This window comes from Physeter macrocephalus, chromosome 10 (assembly GCF_002837175.3).
Source record: "Physeter macrocephalus isolate SW-GA chromosome 10, ASM283717v5, whole genome shotgun sequence".
NCBI classification, from domain to species: Eukaryota; Metazoa; Chordata; class Mammalia; order Artiodactyla; family Physeteridae; genus Physeter; species Physeter macrocephalus.
Window position 1 is genome coordinate 65,981,407 of NC_041223.1, and position 23,809 is coordinate 66,005,215.

The 23,809-nt window shown below is 33.8% G+C and overlaps 1 protein-coding gene across 5 annotated transcripts in view; it reads left to right on the top strand.

Moving 5' to 3' along the window:
- The window catches only part of EPHA7 (EPH receptor A7), a 169,030-nt gene that overhangs the window by 14,699 nt on the left and 130,522 nt on the right, over positions 1-23,809 (top strand). The gene's annotated exons all lie outside the window — the stretch shown is intronic.

Here is a 23,809-nt window from a genome sequence, read left to right on the forward strand (position 1 = left end):
CAGGCTCCGGACGCGCAGGCTCAGCGGCCATGGCTCACGGGCCCAGCCGCTCCGCGGCACGTGGGATCCTCCCAGACCGGGGCACGAACCCGCGTTCCCTGCATCGGCAGGCGGACTCCCAACCACTGCGCCACCAGGGAAGCCCTTTCTCTTTGTTTTTAAACTTTCTTGAGCATTAACCTTTTTTAGCAATATAAGTTTTGTGTAACCTGGTAGCTCATACAAAGACAACTTGAATTGTATCTCCAAAATATGGGTGTTTAAATTAAGTTAGCATCTGTATAAAATAGAGGGCTCAGGCAATAGAACAGTAGTAAATGGCAGGTATAGTTTAAATGATTAAAAAGCGGGGAGAGTCAAGGCATTCAACAAAAACAGATCATAGATTTTGTTTGTTTTTAAATTATTAATGCATAGCAAGAGCTGTTTTAAGTGTTTCACGTGTGTTAATTCATTTAGTCTTACAGAGAATTGTTCCTTACAGAGGTAAGCACTGTTATTACCCAGTTTAAAGAAGAAAAACATACTTAAAAGTATGTAAAACATAAAAGTGTTACATTTTATATATTAAATCATATTTACATAAATGATATGTATACACATTCTTATGTAAGAAAACTAAAGCACAGCAAGGGATGGCTTAAGTACCCACAGTCACCGAGAGCATAGAGTGGCCGACTGCTGTTTAATCAAGGCAGTCTGGCTCCAGAATCCCTGCCCCTAACCAATACAGTGGACCGTCTTTATAGATGAGCATTTATCTATCACAAGGAATTTTTTTAAAAATAAAGTTTCTTTCAGGGTGTCTTCATGGTGATACAAATCTGAGCACTTTCTTTCATTTATAATAATTTCAAAATACTTATATCTCTGTCTTTCCCAACATTCTAAATATTTCATCTGCTTTGCCATTTTCTTTTCTATTCCGGTTCTTCTTTCAGGGGGCAGTCAGAATGCACTTTGTAAAACATAACATAGACCCTGTTACTGTATTATTCAGGAAGCTTCAGGTTCCTGATGGCCAATAAAAATTCTCTGTTTCTTAGGGTGGCATTTAAATACCTCCTACTTGACCCTAGTATTCTTTTCTAACTTTCAGTCACATAATTTATCATCCTTGAGAGCCCTGTTCCCTCTGCTTGGTACTGACTGGTCTCTTGTTCTACCTGAAGCACATCCATAGATGTTTTTATGATGCCCTATCACTTAACCTTTGGTCCCAAATAAACAGAAAAACAAATAAACCATCATGACAAATAAACCATCATAAACCATCACAATTACCTATTGTATCTTAATCTCTCACATTCCCAATTTCTTCAGTGACCTCTCTTCCAAATTCTGATGGTAGATACTGGCTGTACCATTCTCCTGGTTTTTACCTTGCCTTGCCTTCTTCTACCAGCAATGCCACCTACCCTATCTCAGGCTGTTGAAATTTTGCCTTTCCTTAGATTTCAAATTAAATGGCACTTATACCTTGTTAAAAGATCTCTGTGGATTCTTAAAAATACTTTGCCCTTTCTCTCTGGGGATCTTCATATGCGATCTGATTTTTATCAATGTTTGTAATTTCCTTTTATAGCTTCTAAAGCTTTTTAACAACCAAAACTTACTTATAGTATTCTACCTACCTACCATGGTACCTAGCACAGTTCCTTGCACCACCCAAGTCTTCCAAATAAATGTTTATCAAATTTCTTAAAGACTTTGAGAAATTTGGTTATACACTCCCAAGGCAAATACTTTCTTCTTTCAAATTCATATCACTAGTTAATTTCTTGTTGTGTAAGTCCAGTCTCTGTGATTAGTCTTAAACTTTGTAAGAGAACCCTATATTGTATTTCATTTTGCTCATAGCATATAGCAAGTTGATATGCTAAGAATCAGCAAACATGAACAGGAGTCTGCTCCAGATATGAGAAATTTATTTCTATGAGAATAATGTAACTATGTATATATATTCATTATCATATTCCCATTTTCTATTTGTCCATTGTCTTCATGTGTCTTTCCTTTTAACTATTCCATCTGCCTCTTTTAATGAACAGAAAGCCATTTCCCCCTTTACTAATGTAATATTTATGTCTTGAGAGAGAGTTGCAAGAGCCTGATACATTTTCTAAAATAAGAAGGTCTTAAAGCTTCTTTATCTTATATGGGAAAGTAGCTTTTGTTTTAAGAGTATATTGGTCTTCTTCCAAATTATATATTGTAAATATTATCTTGGTTTGCAAAACAAACGAAAAATAAGAGAAAGAAACAAAACTGAGAAATCAGTCCCTAAGCTAACATTACACTCTATTCTGTAAATTGGAAATTATGTAAATTCAGTATCACGCTCAAATATATTTCTGCTATTTCAGTTATAACTACATTACATTACAATTTTTATACTCTTCTTTAAATTATTCACTTTCAGAAGCTCATAATACTTGTTTTTTAAAGACTTTGTGAATAGGTAATGTGCATAGATCTGGAACAAATGCCATCGCTGTGTGCTCCAGTCTCAAATACCTTTTTCCAGGAGCAGCTACCGTTAATCAGTTTCTTCTGTCCTTCGCGAGATATTTGCTCATAATTCCTTAAAAAATATGGAGAAGGATAATTGTGATAATAAGCATCATAGCAAAATTTCCTTCTAGAACATCGTAGACTTCATTTTAAAATATACTGCTTTTTACTCATCCTCAATCAACATTGTATGTACCCACAGTGCATTGAACATGATAACTATTCAAAAAATAAAGAAGGACAGAAAGAAGGAAGACCTGATGAAAGTTAGGAAAAATGAGGAAAGAAGGAAGGCAATATGAAATTAATATGTGCGATTTAACTTCCTATGATTTAGAAACTCAGTACATGACTTCAGAACATTTCTAATTATCCTAACTTTGGCAAGTATATGGTTACCCTTTTATATTTCTAGTGGAAGTTTAAATTGGCATCAGTTTCTAGAAGATAATGTTAAAATATAAATCAGTGATACCTTAAAATGTTGCAATTAATTTGATTTTTTTTAAATCCACCTTCAAGCCATTTTCTCTAAGATAATTATCACTAATCTACAAAAGCTTTTATTTATGATAATAGTATGTATAATGTAGTTATTTTGTGCAAACAATGTTATTATTTTAATGGGAGAAATTTAACCCAGCTGTGTATTTGATATTTTTCTCTATGGGCATAAAAATCTGATGCAGGAATCAGAGAGGAAAATTTCGGACAATCCTTTTATTCTAATTTTCCTCACATTTAAGTTAATTCAGGTTATCTCATCCTATGCAAATTATCACAAAAATTTACTTTTATGGAAGCATGTCTTCATTAGGTTATCCACATAGTATTAATATGTGTTAATTCCTATAGTATTAATACATGGGAAGTAGAAGGGCACATACACACATAAAACAAAAACAATTCAACTTTGAGTTTAGGTCAAATTAATGAGCTAAAGACATTCTTTTTTGTTTTCTACCTATAATATCAACTTCATTAAAAGTTATAATCTGTGTATACACATCAAATATTAATCCCTAATAATAGCATTTCACAGGAACCCAGAATAATACATACATCAGTTGAAATAAATGTGCATTATTATTCTCAAATTTTGTGGTCTTATAAAGAAGTGTGGAAGGTTTATTATTTAGTGTATTTTGTTTAGTCTGGGGTCAATGAATGACATAGAAAAGGGGAAAATACATTCTGGGGCATATTAGTTTGAAAAAATTTTAACAGTTACATTTTAGGTATTGTGGATTTTGAATTTTTTAGTTTGGTTCTTTCATTTAAATTATTTACTGTTGATAATTATATTTTCTCTTGCTTCCAATATATTAGAAAATTAGGAGGCTTTGAAAGGACACATACTGTGGTTTATTTTTTGTTTCATGTGTCACCCAGTTAACATCTAGTTTAGCCCCTCACCTACGGTGGTATCAGCCTCAGACCTGCACTGAAGCTATTAACACTGAATACAGAAACCTAGATCTGAGGAAGGGAGCACTGTGATGCTTTTATTAATAAAATATAATATTGATCACATATAATTATTAGCTAGATATCTTGTATTTGTCATTTATTAAAGTTGGTTAACAGTCTGTTATGTTAATATTACCTATTGTACTTTTTAAGAAGATCATTCTTTCTAAAAGAGAGAGATTAAGGGTGGGAGCGGAAAGATGTAGAATATATCTAAAGAGTCACTAGATATAATAAAAGTTTATTCTGAGAAAAATAAATTGATAATTAGAAGTTCACTATACTAATCTATGTTTTCCAATGATACATATGTTCTATGTTTATTTAATAGTAGTTTATTATTTTAGCTAAACCAGTTCCCATATAGGCAATGACACTTAATGGCATTAACTTACCTATGACATTAATTAATGACATTAATTTAAACTAGTAGATAGGATAAATAAGTAAACTTGATGATTTCAAAAAGTGTTTCTTTATATCTTCTATTTTTAAAAGTTGAAATAATTATACTACATAGTGTTCCTATTTTAGTTGACATTTTCCAGTAAAGTAGTTTTATCCTTGAAAAGGGATGTGAGATATGCATCTTAACCACTCAAATGTATAAATTCATTATAATATAAATGTTCTGTGGACATTCTTATATTCCTTGAGGGTATAATCTCTTCCTAGACAATTAGAATCATAAATTCTTGAAGGTTGAGTGTACCTTAAATTCTGTTGAAGATAAATTAGAAGGTCTTAGGGGGGCTTGTAATAAATGGGACAACTAAGGACCCCATTTATAGTTCTAACAGTTTATTTATGACAGATCCCAAAGTAAAATCAGAACTTAACTGTTTCCTGTTTTCTTTCCACTTCAACATCACACACACGCAATACATATACATATACACACATGTATGTATATACACATATGCACACATGCAGATATAGGTACACACACAGACAGACTGCCCACCTCTACTCCCACCAAAAAGAAAACATGCAAGTGAGCACAATGGAACAAAAATTAAGTTTATTGTTCTCCTTGATCCATTTTTAGATTGCTAAATTGCTGTGCACTAATCTCTTAATTTATAAGTGCAGAATAGTTAAGATTTTTTTTCTCTGTGGTAATCTCAGGTGACAATTATAAAGAGGCTGAATACTCATACAGGATATTCTTGGATTATTGCATATTTTAAAAAGAAAAAACAAAACAAAATAAAGCTCAATAATGTCTTTAAATTTTGCTTCACAAAGCAAACAATTTATAAACAGATTTTTGCTTCCTTATTTTCAAGTAGATTGTTTATATTTCCTCTACTATAAGTGAAGATAAATTTCACTTTTTTTTTTACTTACTTTCAATTCTTGTAGTATTTTACCAAATCCTAAGAAGGTAAATTTTTGCAATTAACGTGTTTTGGATATTGTGACTATTGTAGGTAAATGTGTTTTAAAATGAGAACAGTGAACACCTCTTACACTATCGGAAACCTAGGATTTGGGAGGGAGCAGAAACTCTGCTGTTTAACTTTGCAGTTTCCGTCTAGATCTCCCTCTGAGAAACCTACAGACTTCAGCTTTTCAGTCTTTTCAAAGACAGAGGGACAGTCAGACTTCAGTAAAATCTGTTTCTCAAACTGACCTCTAAAATTAACACATGCTAAGCTTAGACATTCAGCTTGTGATCTGAAACGGGGAGAACGTGTGGCTCAGTATTTTAGTTTGCAAGAAAAACCCGATCGGAACTTTTTAAAAATTTGCTCTTTGGGCCATGCTTCTTGCTGTGTCTAATGTTTATTCTGCACAAACATTATGTACTTGAGCACTGTGTTTTTCAAGGTTGAGCATAATGGTTTGATCATTTTACCCCTTTGTAAATCTTTCCAATATGATGACATTGCTACTCACTTCAAATTCAGACAGCCGTCTCATTGATTTTCAAGATTATTCACCAGGGCATCACTATATGTGTAGTCATCCTTCTTTCTAATATACTTCATTCATCCTTCAACATGGGAAAGTGGATATTCTTTCCCATCCCAGCTCCCTTTGGTTTCTTCTTTTTTTTTTCCCCCTGCATCATTTCCTATAGTGGTATAGACTTGGCAATAGCTTTTCATTTACCTTTCAGAAAATTCTACAGTATTCCCAAGTTTAAAACGTTTTAGAACATACTTTCCCATCTATTAAGTGGACTAAAATAGTGAAAGTACATCTTCTTTCCCTACTCTGTGTCTTTATTGATGAAATATAATATAGCTGGCAACGTTTTGCCCTTTTGCCTTTCTGACATGACAGTAATTCTATATAACTCAGTATTATGTGTATTAATAGGAAGTAAATAAAAAGTTTGAACCTTATTAATAACTCTTCACTTGTTTTCATTGCAAAGTTTTGGTCTAATGATGGTATATCTTTCTATTTTGAACTATTATCCATCCTTTCACATTGCCGGTAGAATTCTTCTTTTTTTAATATATTTATTTATTTTATTTTATTTTTTGGCTGTGTCGGGTCTTAGTTGCAGCACACGGGATCTTCGATGTGGCATGCAGGATCTTTCGCCGTGGCGTGTGGGCTTCTCTCTAGTTGCGGCAAGTGGGCTCTGTAGTTGTGGCGCGAGGGCTTAGTTGCCCCGTGGCATGTGAGAGCTTCCCAGACCAGGGATCAAACCCATGTCCCCTGCATTGGAAGGTGGATTCTTAACCACTGGACCACCAGGGAAGTCCCACTGGTAGAATTCTTAATTAGGTGTAACAGGAAATCTAGTTTTTACCTCTTCTGTCATTGATGATGTTAATTATTTGCAAAAAATATAAAATTAAGCTTTTCCTATTGACCAGAGAAGGAGTTTCATAATGGAAAGGTAAAGTGGTAAATTAAAAATTAAAACCAAAAATCATAATATATGGCAAAACTTTCACAATTTGTATCCTAACTTGTTAAGAACATAAACTACACTTTGATCAATGTTGAAGGTTATAGTCCCTCTTGTAATATTTAGACTGTGAGTATCTAATTCTAGAATTACCACTGACAGTACCAAAAAGGAACTCAGTCAAGATGTGTATATGAATGCCTAATCACTTAAAAGTTCTCAATCCTTATTTTTTTCAAAAAGCTGTAACAGTTTCTGTTATGGTATGTTTAAACCTGAGAGAGAGAGAGATGGAGACTTAACAACAAAGGAGTGTGTAGTAATAATTTAAATAGTTTTTCCTGCCAGGAAGGCAGATTAAGGGTGAATAACAAAAGCGGAGCAAGGTTAGGATACTGACACAACTTCTTCTGATCTTTGGTTTTTTAAGGATTTTCTGTCCTATAATACTCTATTGTGGAGACAACAAACTACGTGTTAGGTCTGTAAAAGACAGCATAAATATTCAGGAGCCTGTGAATACAGCTCATTTAAGCTCATATGATACAAGCTGAGACAGGGTTGATTTGTCGAAAAGCAAAACAGTAATGTATACCAGAGATCACATTAAGCACATCTTTTATTGCAGCCACTTTTTTTTTTAACCATTTCCTAATATATGAGATGCAAAAACCAAGTCTGCTTTTGCATATAGGCTAATCTACACTGAAAATAGTATACATTTTATTCACGTAAATCGAAAGGGCATGGTTATTTATTATTCATTAATGTCAACAGATAACTGACTATCACTTGCTGTCAGAGTGGAGTCTGATAGAATGCTGACATTGATTGATGGACATGGTCCTGAGAATCTGCATAGACAGACTGTTTAAGTCAGTTCAACATAAAACCCAGACTGGGCAGGAGGAATCCTGTTAGTATTTTTATTTATTTTTTAAAAAAACATTGCCTAGTATCCAGAGCTCATTTGATTTTTAAAATTAATTTTAGATTTTTAGCACCAGCATTATAAAATAAGAGTAATAACTGATTTGATTTTAAAAATAATTCAGGTTCCTGGTGCTTCTGGCTCACATCTTGGAGGAATAATTTTGATTTTGTTCAGTCTGTCTTATAGAAAGAGAAATCAATAAATAAAAATTGATAGTTGCTTTGCATATGCACACCTGAAATTTTTGGAATTTTGGGGAGGAGATACTATTTACTTAAGAGAATAAAAGTTTAGAGTCATTGATGTACCATGTGTATGATATTAAAAATAAAAGAGAATTGTGTTCTTGAATTTCCCCTTGAATACCTATCAGCTTATACATTTTAAAATCGATTCCTCACCCTAATAAGTATACTTCCTATAGTGATAGTTGTTAATAATATATTTAGAACAAAAGGTTTGGCTGCAGAGATTTTAATTGATGGTTATTTTTAAGTATAATTTATTTTCTCAACTTGAGTGAAAGCACTAACACTAAAAAATAATATGCAGAATTAATAGTTTTTATTTCAAAGTATGGGAAAATGATCATATTATATTTTGTCTGCAATTTCACAGAAGGGTTAACTTGAGTTTGAATTGGTACATCCTTATCTTCATTTTTGTGAAATTTTCTTTTATTTTAAGTTTTCTCTTTTAGTACTGAGATTGGTATATTTTATATATACATATATTTATTAGCTAACTGTACAATTCCAGATATGCAAATATGTTAAATTATATTTTGCATGGAATAAATAATGTTGACAGTTATGTATAATAATATTTTAGAGCCTCTGAGTTATAAATCCATACATACTCAATATAGTTATTTTTCATAAAATGTGTTGCATGTAAATCTGTTTGTAAGAACTTTTCATCATTTATCATAAACGTTTTGAACATTTGAATTTGAGGTAAGGTAATTTCTTTCAAATTATTCAAATATCAATAACAAATCTCCAACATATTAAAATAGCTCACAGGCAGGATCTCAAAGAAACATGTAATTTATTACATCGTATAGCATCTTTATTAGGTATCAAATATTTTTATGTATTTTTTAGTCAGGAAGGACATATTTCACAGTGTCAACCACTGGTAGAAGGCAAAATAGAGTTCTGAAAATTATGTAGAATATTTTCAGGTACATTTGTTCTAAAATACGGTTGTCAATAACTGCTTATATAAAATGACTGGGAAGCCCTTTTTTCCTACCGACTGAATAGTTCTGCATAACATATATTACATACTAGTTAGTCATCAAAATGACAGAAGATTTTGATTTTCCATTTCGAAGTATACTATGAGATTATCTAAGGGTTAATTTCTTCAGACAAACGCTATATCACTTACATTAAAATGACTTTGGGAAACAGAGATAAATAGTTCAGCACTTTCTGTGCTGACATGATGTTTGCCTGTCTGACTGCATCCTTTCCAATAGACAGCAGAGATGCAATTACAAAAAAAGACATCTGTGCCAAGGTTTAGCTAGCCAAAACGGGCAAGCTCTTGTGTTTAAAAGGTAGAGAATCTAATCGATGAAAATGTCTGGACCTGTTAGCACCAATAAAACTGAAGCCTACTGGGAAGCTCAGAGAGGGTCTTTTGTTGTAGAGCTAGAAAGAAACCCAAACTATGACACTTTAGGGGAGCAAGGTCAGCAAGGAAGATCATCCATCTTCTGCAGTGGCAGCTTTCTGTCAGATTCTAACCCTGTTCAGTGCAGGAACTAAGCCTCTACTGTTGACATCAACCGATTCTCAGCCAAGTGTAAATGAAGCTAATATTCACTGACCCTATGCATAGCAAATGAAGCCCTGTGTGTCACTTAAGAAATAATGTTATCTGACACTTCAAAAAGTGAATGATGGACAGAGTGTGTGTGTGTGTGTGTGTGTGTGTGTGTGTGTGTGTGTGCTTGTTGGTCAAGTAAACAAATGTATATCCCTTAACCACTATGTATTTTAAGTTGATTTTCACAGTAGCCACAGATTTGCCATTTTGACACTGATTTACCTTTGTATTATTTTCACTTACATGTCATGAAATTTTACATGCAGATATTCACTGTGCTGCAGAACAAACTCTTATTTGGCTTACTTTAGTTTCTGATACAGTACCTAGTCACAGAAAGAGAAGACTCAGTTTTCACTAATAAAAGATAAAATTTCAAAGAGAATTCTGAGTTACTAGTTCACATTCAAAACATGATGAAGTAGAATATATGTCTTCATGATTGTAAAAAATGGACTGGTCTCATAGTATAGCAAGACAAAATGGCTATATTTTGTTTATCATTTCTAAAAACCTAAAACCTCTTTTCTTTCGAGTTAGCAATATTTGTTACAACCTAATAGTCTTTCTTAGTCTATAAATCAAGATGTTCATATATTATGCTTACTGAGGATTATATTTTAAATTGCATTTTGTGCACTTCTCATTCGGAAAGATTTTTCATGGTACTTAAAAATGAATTCTCACAAAAGTGAGGGCTAAAATGTACCAGTGCTCATAAATATCCATTACATCAACAATATTATGTAGGCAGTGTGCTTTGTAAATAAAACAATACCACTAAAAAACTGAAAAAATAGCTGTAATAAATATAAAACAATAATTTTAAAGAATGTGCGGAATTCAAGGTTTTAAGGGAAAGATGAGTTAAAGCATGGTGTTGAATTTTCAGAGTTCCATGGAAGGTGATTTATCTGACATGGATTTCATGAGAATCACCAGGACAGATCTGCATCTAATTGACTTCAATCATGTTCGAACTGAAAATAAACAGTTGTAAAATATTTGAGATCTGTGTATTGATTTTTGTTCACCTCATAAGTCTTGTTTATTTGTACTTATTAAAGGAGTGAACATGTTTTTTGTTCTACCAAACTTAAAAAGATAGCATCTGATCAGTAAGATATTTTTTTCTCCTTTTTTGACAAGTAACTAAAATCAGATGACATCATACACAAAGTTTTCTCCTGGCAGTGTTCCTGAATCTAATCACACATAGACATTAAACATGTGTTTAGTCAATTCTTATTTCTTTTTCCCCACATTTATCTGAATCTAAGCACCCTTGTAAGTAAAATGAAAGACCAAAGAGAGAATACCCGTGTTGAGAGTAACTTCACTGAGTTAGGACAACTCTTTCTCTGCAATCAGTTGCTTATCTTCTGCAGGATTCAACCATGATGTACATATAAAACACAAGTATTAGAGTTGTAGCTTGTTTATGAATGATATGTGATAGCTGCACATATAGATGGTAAATTCGGTCAGTGACAATTATTTTCAAAGCAGTGCTCTGACAAAGAGTAGTTTCATAAGTTTTGTTGTTAGCTGTGTTGGGGGGTTGGGGGTGGGTTAGGGGTTAGAGTTAGGGTTAGGGAGTGGGCTAAACTGAGCTGATTTTCATATATTTTGAATTGCATTTGTTCGTACAAAGGATCTTTAAGATAAATCCAGTGGCTGTAAATACATACACACTTACTCCAGAAATGACAGGAGCCTCCTATTCTGGATATATTTGTTGGAAGCAATCTATAAAAATTTGTGAAAAGCTCTCTAGAGTACAAATATAATTTTGCTTAAACTTTCTACATTAGTTCGTTATAGATTTTCTTGATTTCTTCAGAAATGTCCTTCAAAGAGTTTTCATAATAGAAGAAAGTAAGGGCGAACTTGTTAAAAGCCAGTACATTTTGCTTCATGGAATCACTGTTTAATGGATTTAGCCAGGTGTTTGAATCTACGTTGAAAAGGCCAATTGTACTTTATGATCTGTAGAAGTCAGACTGGATTAGTAACACTGAAGTTTAGAAACCAAAGTGTCATTTCGTGCTGCAAAGTAAGTCTCAGCCCCTTTGCCCTGAGAGTTTACAAAGTTCAATTCAGTTCCATCCTGCTAGCCCAGTAGAGGGTTTTTTATACTCGGATCAGTGTATTATGGTATCATAAAGACTTCTGGTAACTTTCCAAAATGATTCCTCGTTGACTCATTTGAACTCGCGGTGTCATCTCACAGGACTGTTTGGCTGCTTCTTAGAGGCATTGTTTGAATTGGAAACTGAGACAAAGAAGGTACTAAACATCTTTCCTGTACTAATTTAACAGTCACTGATGGAGCTACATCACTCAACATTATACTAGGTAGCATATTCACATACAATACTGATTTGTATTTCAGATTTTTAGGATCAAACAATGCCTGAAATAATTGGGATCCCTGGTTTCCTGTCAGAAAGCTGTAATAGTTGAGCGCTGTGGTTTGAGAAAAGATGCCATAGAGGGTTATTAAAGATGCCGAAAAAAAATCACACTACTTCAGTATGATTTATAATTTGCTAGAGCAAGTCTTAAAATGAGTTTCAAAGATCTTTACATTCACTCAAACTGTAGAATCAAGGCAACCTTTTCCAGAGTTGATTATATTTATTGCCATATATTATTATTAAATGAAATGAGATATTTCATCCAACTAGTATTAATTTCATGATTTTCTCTAAAGTAAGGATTGCTATAATTTATTTAATAAGTATGTTTGCTTAAGTGTTAAACAATAATTCCCAATAAAATTTTTGTTTCTATTTATTTTCAAGGAAAAATTGAAATATATTTCAAGTAAATTAGTTCTTAATTTTACATTTTATGCTTTAGGACCTCACCTGGGGAAAAAAAAAAATATATATATATATATATAAATAGGCATTATGTCTATTGTTTTAAAATAATAAATGGTGCTTTACTGTGTAAAGGACAGGCTTGACATGCTTATGTTTTTCAATAAGAAAGAAATTCCTCTGGATTCAAAATCCCCCCTCCCCCAAAGTCAGTCTTTTCCATGGTATTAATTTTATATGCTGTGTTAATATATATTAAATGTTTCTTTTTTTATCTTCAAGGAACAATTTATGGAGAAATCAGGTAAATGGATAGTATTCACTTTTAAATGCTGTTTATTCTTCCTGTTTAAAAAGTGAAGGAAAAAAATGGGACGGGTTATTTGTAGTATAATCAGTTGGAGACTCATCACGTGAATAGTGACATCTCTGAGAGCTATGGAAGTTGTTTTTTCCTTTGTGTCAATCTGGAGGGAAAAATAAACAGGCAGTTCCAATACCTGGTCTGATATCTCCCATCTTTTCTTATTGAGGCAGCCAGGCAAAAGCACACACAGCAGCAGAAAAGGTAACTATCCCTTTGAGGGCATGGTTGATTTTTCTTCTGATTCTTATTGTGCTATAGGGGTCAAGGATTTCTGGAGAAGCTTGACCTATGTTTGCTGTCAGGAAAAGTGGGTGATTTTCACTCTCTGTACCTGCAGGTCTCTGAAGTTATGTGTAGATTGGAGTTTGCACTGCTTTGTCAGCATAAGCTGTGGCTTATTTTTTTTTTTTTTTTGACAGTTGTAAAAGAATCCTGAGATGGAAGGAATTGAGTGTAAAAATTGCTTTCTTCTGTAGAGCGGGAGACTCCTATATAATTTATAGAAATTTAGATTGTAACATGTACATTTTTAAAAAATTTTAGATTGTGCCATTTTATATTTAAGAAAATTGTGTCTAATGCTGACTGATAATGCTCCCAAGTATAAACATTATAATGAGTGAAATCCAACTACAATTCAGTTCTTAGATTTTTTTGTCTTAGATTTTCTGTCTCCTAAACCATGAAGGGTTTAATTTTTATTCTGTTTTTAAGTAGGTGGAAGTTTAATGAGGAAGTAATAGGTTAGAAAAGTAGATTATTTTATTCCATTGTCCTTATCTTTTAGCTAGTTAACTAAATAACTAACCATCTCCTTCCTTCATTTCTTCCACCCATCCTTCTTCCTTTCCTTCTGTTATTTATTTATAATCATAAATATAATATGGGTAGTTTATAATGACATAAATATATTCATAAATATATAGATAGGTTTCCCAGGTCAACAGGGTTTGCAGTAAATCCTTTCTCATCTACATCTTTTCCTTTGTGACCGAGAAATTATTCCTTGAGTTTTTCCTTATTCATGCTACTTCCCTTAGGCCCTCCTCTGACTTGTTCAACCAAGACATAAACGTTGACATGAGGTCAAGGTGCTATATTTTCTTCTTGGTAACACCATATAATTATTTTGCACCATTTGAATATTCTGAAATGTTTTCCAGTTTGTTTTTTTTTTCTCTATTATCAGTTGTCTGTTTTTGTTTATTTCTTGGACAGTGTTATGTTTGTAGCTTATCAAGTGAAGATGATGCTGAAGTTTCCATTCACATTTTTACACCTATAATGACCTTTCTTGCTCTCAAGTTTGAGGTGCATGTTTTGGCATCTGTTTGAACCTCTGGAGGGCTAGTATGTAGCATAAAATTCCAGAGGGATTGCTTTCATTAGAACATACTCATAGTAAGGCTACAAGTACTAGTAGACTAGATTTAAATATGTGTTGACAATTTAAATTATTGCCAAAATTTAATTTTATTGAAGAAAATGAAACTGACAGGAATATAAGGGGGATTAGAGATTCTTCAGTGCTGCCTGGAGAGTAGAAGATCAAACAAAAGAAAAATATTGGCATTAACAGGAATTCAGTACTAAAAGGACGGCTGGGGAAAGATGTTTGGAATATAAAACCAATTCAGTTTAGTTCAACAAGTATTTCTTTTTTTCTCATTTTTTATTTATTTCTCTTCATTTTTAATTTTTTTTTACATCTTTATTGGAGTATAATTTATTTACAATGTTGTGTTAGTTTCTGCTTTATAACAAAGTGAATCAGCTATATGTATATATATATATATCCCCATATCCCCTCTTTCTTGTTCTCCCTCCCACCCTCTCTATCCCACCCCTCTAAGTGGTATCAAAGCACCAAGCTGATCTCCCTGTGCCATGCGGCTGCTTCCCACTAGCTATCTATTTTACGTTTGGTAGTGTATATATGTCCATGCCACTCTCTCACTTCGTCCCAGCTTCCCCTTCCCGCTTCCTTGTGTCCATTCTCTACATCGGCGTCTTTATTCCTGTCCTGCCCCTACGTTCATCAGAACCATTTTTTTTCTTTTTTTAGATTCCATATATATGTGTTAGCATACGGTATTTGTTTTTCTCTTTCTGCCTTACTTCACTCTGTATGACAGGTTCTAGGTCCATCTACCTCACTACAAATAACTCAATTTCCTGAGTGCTTTCTGTTTATAGATAACTTATAAATTTGTTAGGCAGAGATAAACTTACATGAGTTTATAGATTGCCAAAAACACTCAAAATTAATAATGTTAACAATCCAGCAGTGAATATTTATCTCCTTTAATTTCTACCTTATAATATTTTTCTTTTGAAAATGCCTAACCAATGGTAAAAGAAAGAGTAGTGGACTTCCCTGGTGGCGCAGTGGTTGAGAGTCCGCCTGCCGATGCAGGGGACACGGGTTCGTGCCCCGGTCCGGGAAGATCCCACATGTCGCGGAGCGGCTGGGACCGTGAGCCATGGCCGCTGAGCCTGCGCGTCCGGAGCCTGTGCTCCGCAACGGGGGAGGCCACAACAGTGAGAGGCCCGTGTACCGCAAAAAAAAAAAAAAAAAAAAAAAAAAAGAGTAGTATGATGCACACCCTAATGGTTTTCAATCTCTCCAATTTTTAAAATACTGCCATATTTGTATTTGTTTTCCCCTCCCCACCCCTATCTGTGTGTGTGTGTGTGTGTGTGTGGGTGTGTGTGTGTGTGTGTGTGTGTTAAGTTTTTGGGGGGCTGAACCATTTGAAAATAAGTTGCTGTCATCATTATACTTAACTTCTAAGTATAAGAAGTTAACATACTTTAAAATATTTCTGCAAAACAAAGGCATTCTGCTACATAATGCTACATTTCAAACCCCCCAAATTTAACATTTATTTAAAAGTTTATCTGGTAAATAGTACATGTGCCAATTTCCCAGTTGCCTCAAACTGTTCTTAATACCTTAATTTTTTAAAATCTGTGATTCAATTAAGGGTCCCATATATGTTTGGTTGTCATACTTCTTTTTTTTCTCTTTAATCTGGAACTTTCCCTCAACACTTTTCTTTTTTTCATTTTACTGACAGTTTTTTTTAAGACTCCAGACCCATTACCTTTAGAATAATGCCACATTCTATATTTGTCTGGCTATCTCCTCATTATTAGATTCAAGTTAAATTTTTTGGTAAGGATACAATATAATTGTTTTGGTTTATTTTCCATTGCATCACATCATGTCACATTGTCCCCTCTTTTGTGATGCTGTTTGATGACTTGGTTCAGGTTATGTATACCATATCCTTCTATTGTAGTAGCCTGTTTTCCCTTCGTAATTAATCAGCCATCTATGCAGTAATACTTGGAGACACTATAATTTTCTAATTCCTTGACAATCTTTCACCCAGCGTTTTATCATCCATTGATAATGGCAAGTGGAACCATTTATTACATTGGTAGTTGCAAAATGTCAATTTTCTAATTTTCTTATTTCTTTTACATTTGGTAGTTTGTTTTATTCCATAAGAAAGAGTTGTTCCTTCTCTGGCCCCAATTTTATTTTTTGAATAGTGCTATGGACTCATAAAATCTAATAAAATTATAGTTATTTAAAGTGAGTTTTTACTTATAGAAGAATGATTTCTATTTAATGAATAAAGAAATTGAATATTAATAGTATTCTCTTTAATGTCAGTTCATAATTTTTCAGATTGATATTCTAACCCACATCTTCCAGCCTTTGTTCTAATATTTTTTTACATGTTTTCCCTCTGAAGAGGAGTTTAATGCATCTTTATTGTTGTGCATTCTTTGTAACTGAGTAAATAAGTATTTCATTTTCAGAGACTTATTGAGACGTCTTTCAGAATGGCAGCATAACCCTATTAAAGTAATTAAATAATGGCTTAAAAATATCTCTTCTAGACTAAAGATACATAGAGGTGCCAGTCCAGAAACCAACACCAGCTAGCTTATGAATGGGCAGGCTAGTTAATCTCTTAAGACCTTGGTCTCCTACATTCAGAAAGGGAAATACTAACACTATCTTATTTCAAGAGATTGTGTGTGGACCAAATGATCTAATATACATAAAACACTTACACAAGGAAAGTGGACAATAAATGTGCATAAAAATGAGGTGATGCTTGTAAAGCATTTAGCACACTAACACATGGTAAGCAATCCATACATGTTTAGCCACAATTGTTATTATTCTAAGAATTTTTGTCTGTGTTTCTATTTTGGTAAATGGGCCTGGGAATGATCCAAAAGTCTTATTGATTCTACCGCCATAAAATCTCTCTGATCCATACAATCGATTTTTCCCCATCTTAATGACACTATCTTAGTTTAAGTCCTTTCCATAGCTACCTTAGAGAATATCAGTAGCCTCTTAATTTATTTGTTCGCATTTGGTCTTACCCCCCCTTCAGTATTTTTCTGCTTACCCTCCAGAGTCATTTTTTAAAAATACAAATTCAGTCATGCCACAACCGCGCAGGCTCAGCGGCCGTGGCTCACGGGCCCAGCCGCTCCGCGGCATGTGGGATCTTCTCGGACCGGGGCGCGAACCCGTGTCCCCTGCATCGGCAGGCGGACTCTCAACCACTGCACCACCAGGGAAGCCCTCCAAGTTATTCTTTAACATCCTATTCAAAATCCTTTTAACTTGCCTCTGCATATCTTTTTGCCCATTGCTCATCTATACTGAATAATTTGAGTTACCCTAAATATTGAATTTCTCCTTCTGATTTTCATATATTGTAATTTTCTGCCTAGATTGCCATCTCTTTTGGGAAGACTTTTCTAATCTTATCATTCTCCACTCTCCTCCCTGCCCCCTTCCTCACAAATCCATAGCCATACTGGTCAGGCAGGCTTTCAATGGGCATCACCTTTATTGTATGCTCCCCATTAGATTATAGGTTACTACAGAATAATGGCATTTCCTTATATTCTTCACAACTAGCACCCTACCTGAAGGCTTAAACATATAAATGAAGTTATTTAGTTAATTTCTGTACTGCAGGACACAAAGATTACATATCATATCCAATATTCAGTTGTGCCAACAAGTAATTTTGGTGGTAAGAATCATGTTGATAATAGGGATTCTCCTCCAAAGCAAGAAAAAGACCTTTTGACTCTTGAAAAGGAAATACCAACCTAAATGTCCAAGAATAGGAGATGCAGGCTATTATGAAATATCCCCAAGTTGAGATATCATATAGAGTCTCAAATCATGTCATTGAATTATAATGTTTATATGGGAAAGTGTTCACAATATTAGGTTAAGTAAAAGAGCAGTGAGCAGAGTAGTGTGACATTGTTAGGAGAGACTGGAAAAATATACACGAAGTTGCTAACATGAATAGTCTGCGGACAGTGGAGATATAGGTTATATTTGGTTTTCTTTGGATTATTCTATGTTCTTTACGTTTCCTGCATTGATCATGTGTCACTATGTATGTATATATGTATGTGTGTGTATATATGAATATATGTGTACATATACTTATATATGTATGCGTTTATCAATCTATCTATGTAATCTGTCTGTCTGTAATTTTACAAAGAAAAAGATGAGCAAGGAAGTAAAACATGACAAAATTAGCCCATCCTTGCCTTGTTTTTCACTCTCATTAACATGTGCAGTGCAAATACTTGTTTTGATTGTTGTTTAAAAATATGGGATACCATTCTAGTTAATAAATATGGGGTCCCTTATTTTCAGAAATATTTTAGTATTAAAAAATACAATCTAGACCAATTTCGTAAATGCACCACCATTAAATGTAGAAGGAAAACAGACTTTTGGGGGTTTAAAAAGTTATGAAGTGTTTAACTTTTATGATTCCTTTCTGATTACTGGATGACACAGAGTAGATTATTTAAGCACACTGTATATATAAAATACATAAAACTATCTCTTCCTCCCTCTCTCTCTCTCTCACATGTATATATCTGTATAGATATACACATACATATATATATACAATACACACATGTATATTTTACTCTTATAGATTACTAGTCCTTGAGCTATAGCTGTTACTAATAAGCTATTATACATTTACAGTCAATTGCATTGTTTTGTGGCATTAACTAACACTTAAAGAATAAGGTGCAAATGGGTAGCATGAGTTCTAGTAGGTTTTATGTATTAATTCCCCAAAAGTAAATGTGTCTTTTTGTGTAAGGAAGAAATTGATATATAACTGCATATTAATTCCAAAAAGGAGACCAAATTAAGTATAAACTTAACTACTAAAAGGAAGTAAATACACTGTAACAATTATTTTCAATAGCAAGTTGAATCTTGCCGTATTCTGCATATTACACATACGTTTGTATTTGTACTGCAACTAATTTTTAATTGTCTGATATCATATCCAAAATTTCTGGGTTTCTTAGTTCAAATGAAAAATACAGTTTTTAATTTTCATGCCATCCAGTAGGTCTATTTTAAGGACGCCTCACTAATTTTCATATTAGACTACAGGAAATATTTTAGGGAGATAAATTACCTGGGAATCATATGATAGAGTATAATTTATAAGAGTTTTTTTAAGATATATAAACTTGTGGCCTCTAGCTCTGCATAGTCCTATGTATTTTTTGGTAGATCAGCCTTCTCCACTCAGATGCTTAGGAGATAGATATCATGTCAGAATCCCAATCTTAGAAGCTTCTGCAGCACCAGGAAACTTGATTTGTAGAGTAGGTGGAAAAGGCTGCCCACAGCTTGTGTTTTCCCATCACAGCAGCTGTTGCCCAGCCTAAGACTTACATCAGGAAAATTTTCGTCCCTGCTGACAGTTTCCTCCCAAATTATCTCCCCATCCATTAGTTGAAAAAACAAGCCAGAAAAACAAACAAACAAAAATCTGTACTGAGTATCTATTCTGTGTACCATAGGTAAACTTTCTATTTTCATCAAAGTATAAAGGTTTAAATAACTAGTTACAATATACGTCAGAAAATGATAAATTATATATAAATTCTAATTAAGTGAGAAAATAAATTTCAACTTTATTAAAATTAAGGCTTTTAGGAGATGGTATGTACATTGAGTTTTAATAGACAGGTGTGAAATCATATAAAGGCACTTCCAGGCGCCGTGAACATGATGAGCAAAGGTGGGGCATGTATGAAATTGCAGGTCATATTTGTTGATCAGATAGCTGGGGTGTGTGTGAAAAGGATTATAGTGATAAAGCTAGGAAAATAGAAGATAAGTTGGATTGAGTCTTGGGGGCTTTCTATGTTGTACTAAGCAATTTGTACTACGTTTGTAGTTATGGAGAGATCATCACAAATTTTTAAGTAGGGTATATAATCAAAGTTGTGCTGTGGTGATAACTTGAAGGGAAGTTGAAGACTGGATTAGAGATGAGAGAAACCCAAAGCAACACCTTTTGGAGTGACTAGAAAAAAATCTCTGAATGAAGACCCTGTTACTGAGAATGGGAAGGAAGGGGTGTGTTAGGGACACATTAGTAAATAAAACTAATGCTCAGAAAAGCAACAAGATGTTAAGGGTGACACATGACATTAGAGTTTTGAGCTTATCTTTTGCTACTGTCTTCTTTAAGCCCACTTCACTTCAGTCAAACTAATTTCGTTTGTCAATAGTTTCTAAATGCACTCCTTAATTTTTGGTTTCAGTGTTTTCTATTGTGCTTGTTTCACTTTCCTGATACTCCTTTTCCTCCACATCCACGTTAAATATGTATATATTGTGTATCCTTCAAAAGCTCCAGTGTTAACTCCTCCAGGTAGCCCTTTCTGATTTTCATGGTCAAAATGAATCTCTTCTCTCCTGAAGTCCCAGAATATTTTATTTGTATATTCTTTATGAAAAATATATTATTGCCTAAGATGCTACATTTCACTGGTAAAGAGCAAGAGCTTTGGAGTCAAATTCTTACTCTACTACTTACTAGCTGTGAACTTGCACATGTTACTCAATCTCACATAATCTGTTTCCTCGTCTTAAATTATGGATTCATGGTAGAATCCATGGAATCTGAGTGATAGCTGATATTATTATTAATACTAAATCGTGTAATGCATATGTATTACTGAGTGACATCCCAGGAACAAAATAAGTGCTTAGTAAATTTAGTTCAGCTAAAGATAGTATGTGACTTGATGGGAATTACCTAAAAACTTTAAGGCAGTAGGGAATGAGGCTTTCCCATCAAATGATGGGCCAGTTAGATTGAGTACTCTTAATGCCAGGCTCTTAAAATTGGATAAAGACTTTGGGTACAATGGACAAAGCAGGAAAGAATAGTTTTCCAATACCCAGTTTTGCTAAAGTCTCATCCTTGGTCAGGTCAGAAAATCAGGTAGTCTGGGCTTCTGCCTTAAAATGAATGTGGCTGTGGATGGTGGCTGCATGCAGTGTTAGAAGCCTCTTGCAAATGACTTAGATAAGCTAGGACCTTGTCAGAGATATTTGTGAAAATAGTAGTAGTAGTAACAAAAGCTGGGAAGACAAGCTAGATTAAATCCCAGTGGGAGAGTTTTTCAGAAGGAACCATATGGGGGTAAGTAACATCTCATTCCATCATCTAGATGGTTGTGAGGGCAGAAACCAAATTCAAGTGAGCTAAGGAATGAATGGTCAAGTGAGAAAATGGCTGTTGTGCAGAAAAGAAAACCAAGACAAAGTAAGCTTGTTAGCAGAATGGATAAAAGTTTATCTATTTAGTTACTTGGATGGTCCACATTAAAAGGGTTCTTATTCTCTGCTGGAGAGTTAACGATATGAGACAAAACCTTTGAGAGGTTGGCATTAAAGACTTTTTCTATCCAAAGTTTCCTAAACTTATTTGATTGATCGAATGTGCAAAGCTGACTTTAAGATAAATCCTTTTTGTGTAATTCTTAGTAATGTTTGGAACAATGTTTCCAAATGCAGTGGGAAATGATTGTCTAGGGTCCTTGAAGGAGAAGGACATAGAAAGCAGGAATAATGTAGGAAAGGAAGAAGATTCAAGGCTGAGATCAAAGTGGGAAATATCAGAGTTAGTGACTGGGAAATGAAAAAATTCTGATTGATGATGATGGCTTAAGTATGGCTGTGCTTGTTGACAGATGGAGAGATGCTATCAGTTTATCTCTCCAAAAGATGGAGCAGAAGAATTGGGATGAGAGGATCACAGGGTATAAGGAAAAAGGACAGGGATGGGGAGAGGGGAGGGGGAAGGGGTACAGAGTACCCTGTCTCAGAATTCCAGAATGTAATTATCTTTTCTCCTGACTTATTAGCTCATTGGTTCCATCAGCCTTTGATATAAAGTTTCTAAGCTTTTTAATTTGTGATTTAATTTGTGATGAATTCAATTTAATTTGTAATTAATTTGCTAATGTTTATTAATTAACCAGTTGTGAGAATTACTAAATACATGTGTTAATAATCACAATACCAAAAGAAGCAGCTTTATTTGCCCTACAAAATAAATCAGACTGAAAGGTCCTACTTTTTAAGGACATATTTTGAAATGAAAAGGATTTTCTAAAATAAAAGTCTTTAGTTTGTTTCAGAGAAGGTAGTAAAACCCAATATGATCTTTTAAAGGCATATTATATTAGGTCTTACCTGTGTTCCCCACCATTTATGTTCAGTTCTCGACTTGTGAAAATGAGATATGTATCATTTAACTATCTAATAACTTAAAAGAATAACTTGTTTTATTGCTTATTTTACTTTTAACTTAAAATTTATCACCTTAGAATTTTCTCAATTTGTAATTATGTTGTCAAGGACAGTTATGCATGAAGCACTGAAAGTGGATGAATTTGTAAGTAATAAATATGATCCTTTGAAATGAATATACCTGTGACTAGAACAGTAAAAATTTTCAGAAAAATCGGCTATGTGTTTTTGCTAAAGAGGATTTCATTATATTTAAGAGGATGATCTGAAAATGTTCAGGAGGCAATGCTTTAATGTTAACCAAAACACATGAAAAGCAAATGGAAACAAGACAGTCACCTTCCGCAGAGCTTTTAATAGTTACAGTGAAAAATTAAGGACCACCTGCCACGTTGAATTTTATAAGTATGAATGATGTAGCAGTTCTTGCCAATACATTCAGGAATAAGTGAAAAAAGAGGGGTTTTATATAGTAACACAAACCTTCAAATGGAGTTAATAAAAGACAAGGCTTTTCTTTACTGGGTGGAAAGTTATCTGCTATATAGAAAGGCCTACTGAATGAAACATTTGTCCTCAAATTCCTTTTAATCTGCTGTGAGATTCTGCCTGTTACCTCACTTGGAATAATGTGCCAATTTTGTAAGGATAAAGAGAATTTTATCCTTTTTTCGTTCCTTTAGCTTCTTGATGTAACATTTCCTTGAATTTCACAGTACCTACCTGTTTTTAGCAGCTCTAATTTCAGACTATCACTTTCCTGGACTAAAGTGTAAAAACTGATATTCTAATCTCCTTGATGGAGAATATTCAAGAAATGCAATCCCAGTGAGAATGCTGCTTACTAATGGATATTTCTTTCTCCAGCCATCTTTAAAAATTCAGTTTCTGTTTCAACCCTTTAATACCTCCTGTTCTTTGCAGAGATGGATTAAAATGTCTAGTATCTGTGGAGGAATGCTTTTGTGGTAGCATATTGCTTTTGTATTATATATTGTAAGTGGTTATTGTTCATAGCTCACACCTTAATAGTTTGAGTTAAAGTATTTTTCTTTGCTCCTACCAAAATATTTGCTTTGTCCTGTGACAGTTTGGAACTGAAGTGCAAGAATTATGAGAAGGTATAATAGGGTTTGATTAGTTTGGCAACTAAGCTTTGCTTTTCAAAGTTAATTGGATACTGTTCTTATAGATTGAAAAGATTCAAGTGGAAATAATAATAGATTTTAAAAATGTTATTGGAGATTGAAATCTGTTTGCTGACTGTGGCAAGATATTCAGGTTCTTAGCACTAAACCAGGGTTCTATAGTTAGTGTGCAGGAAGGT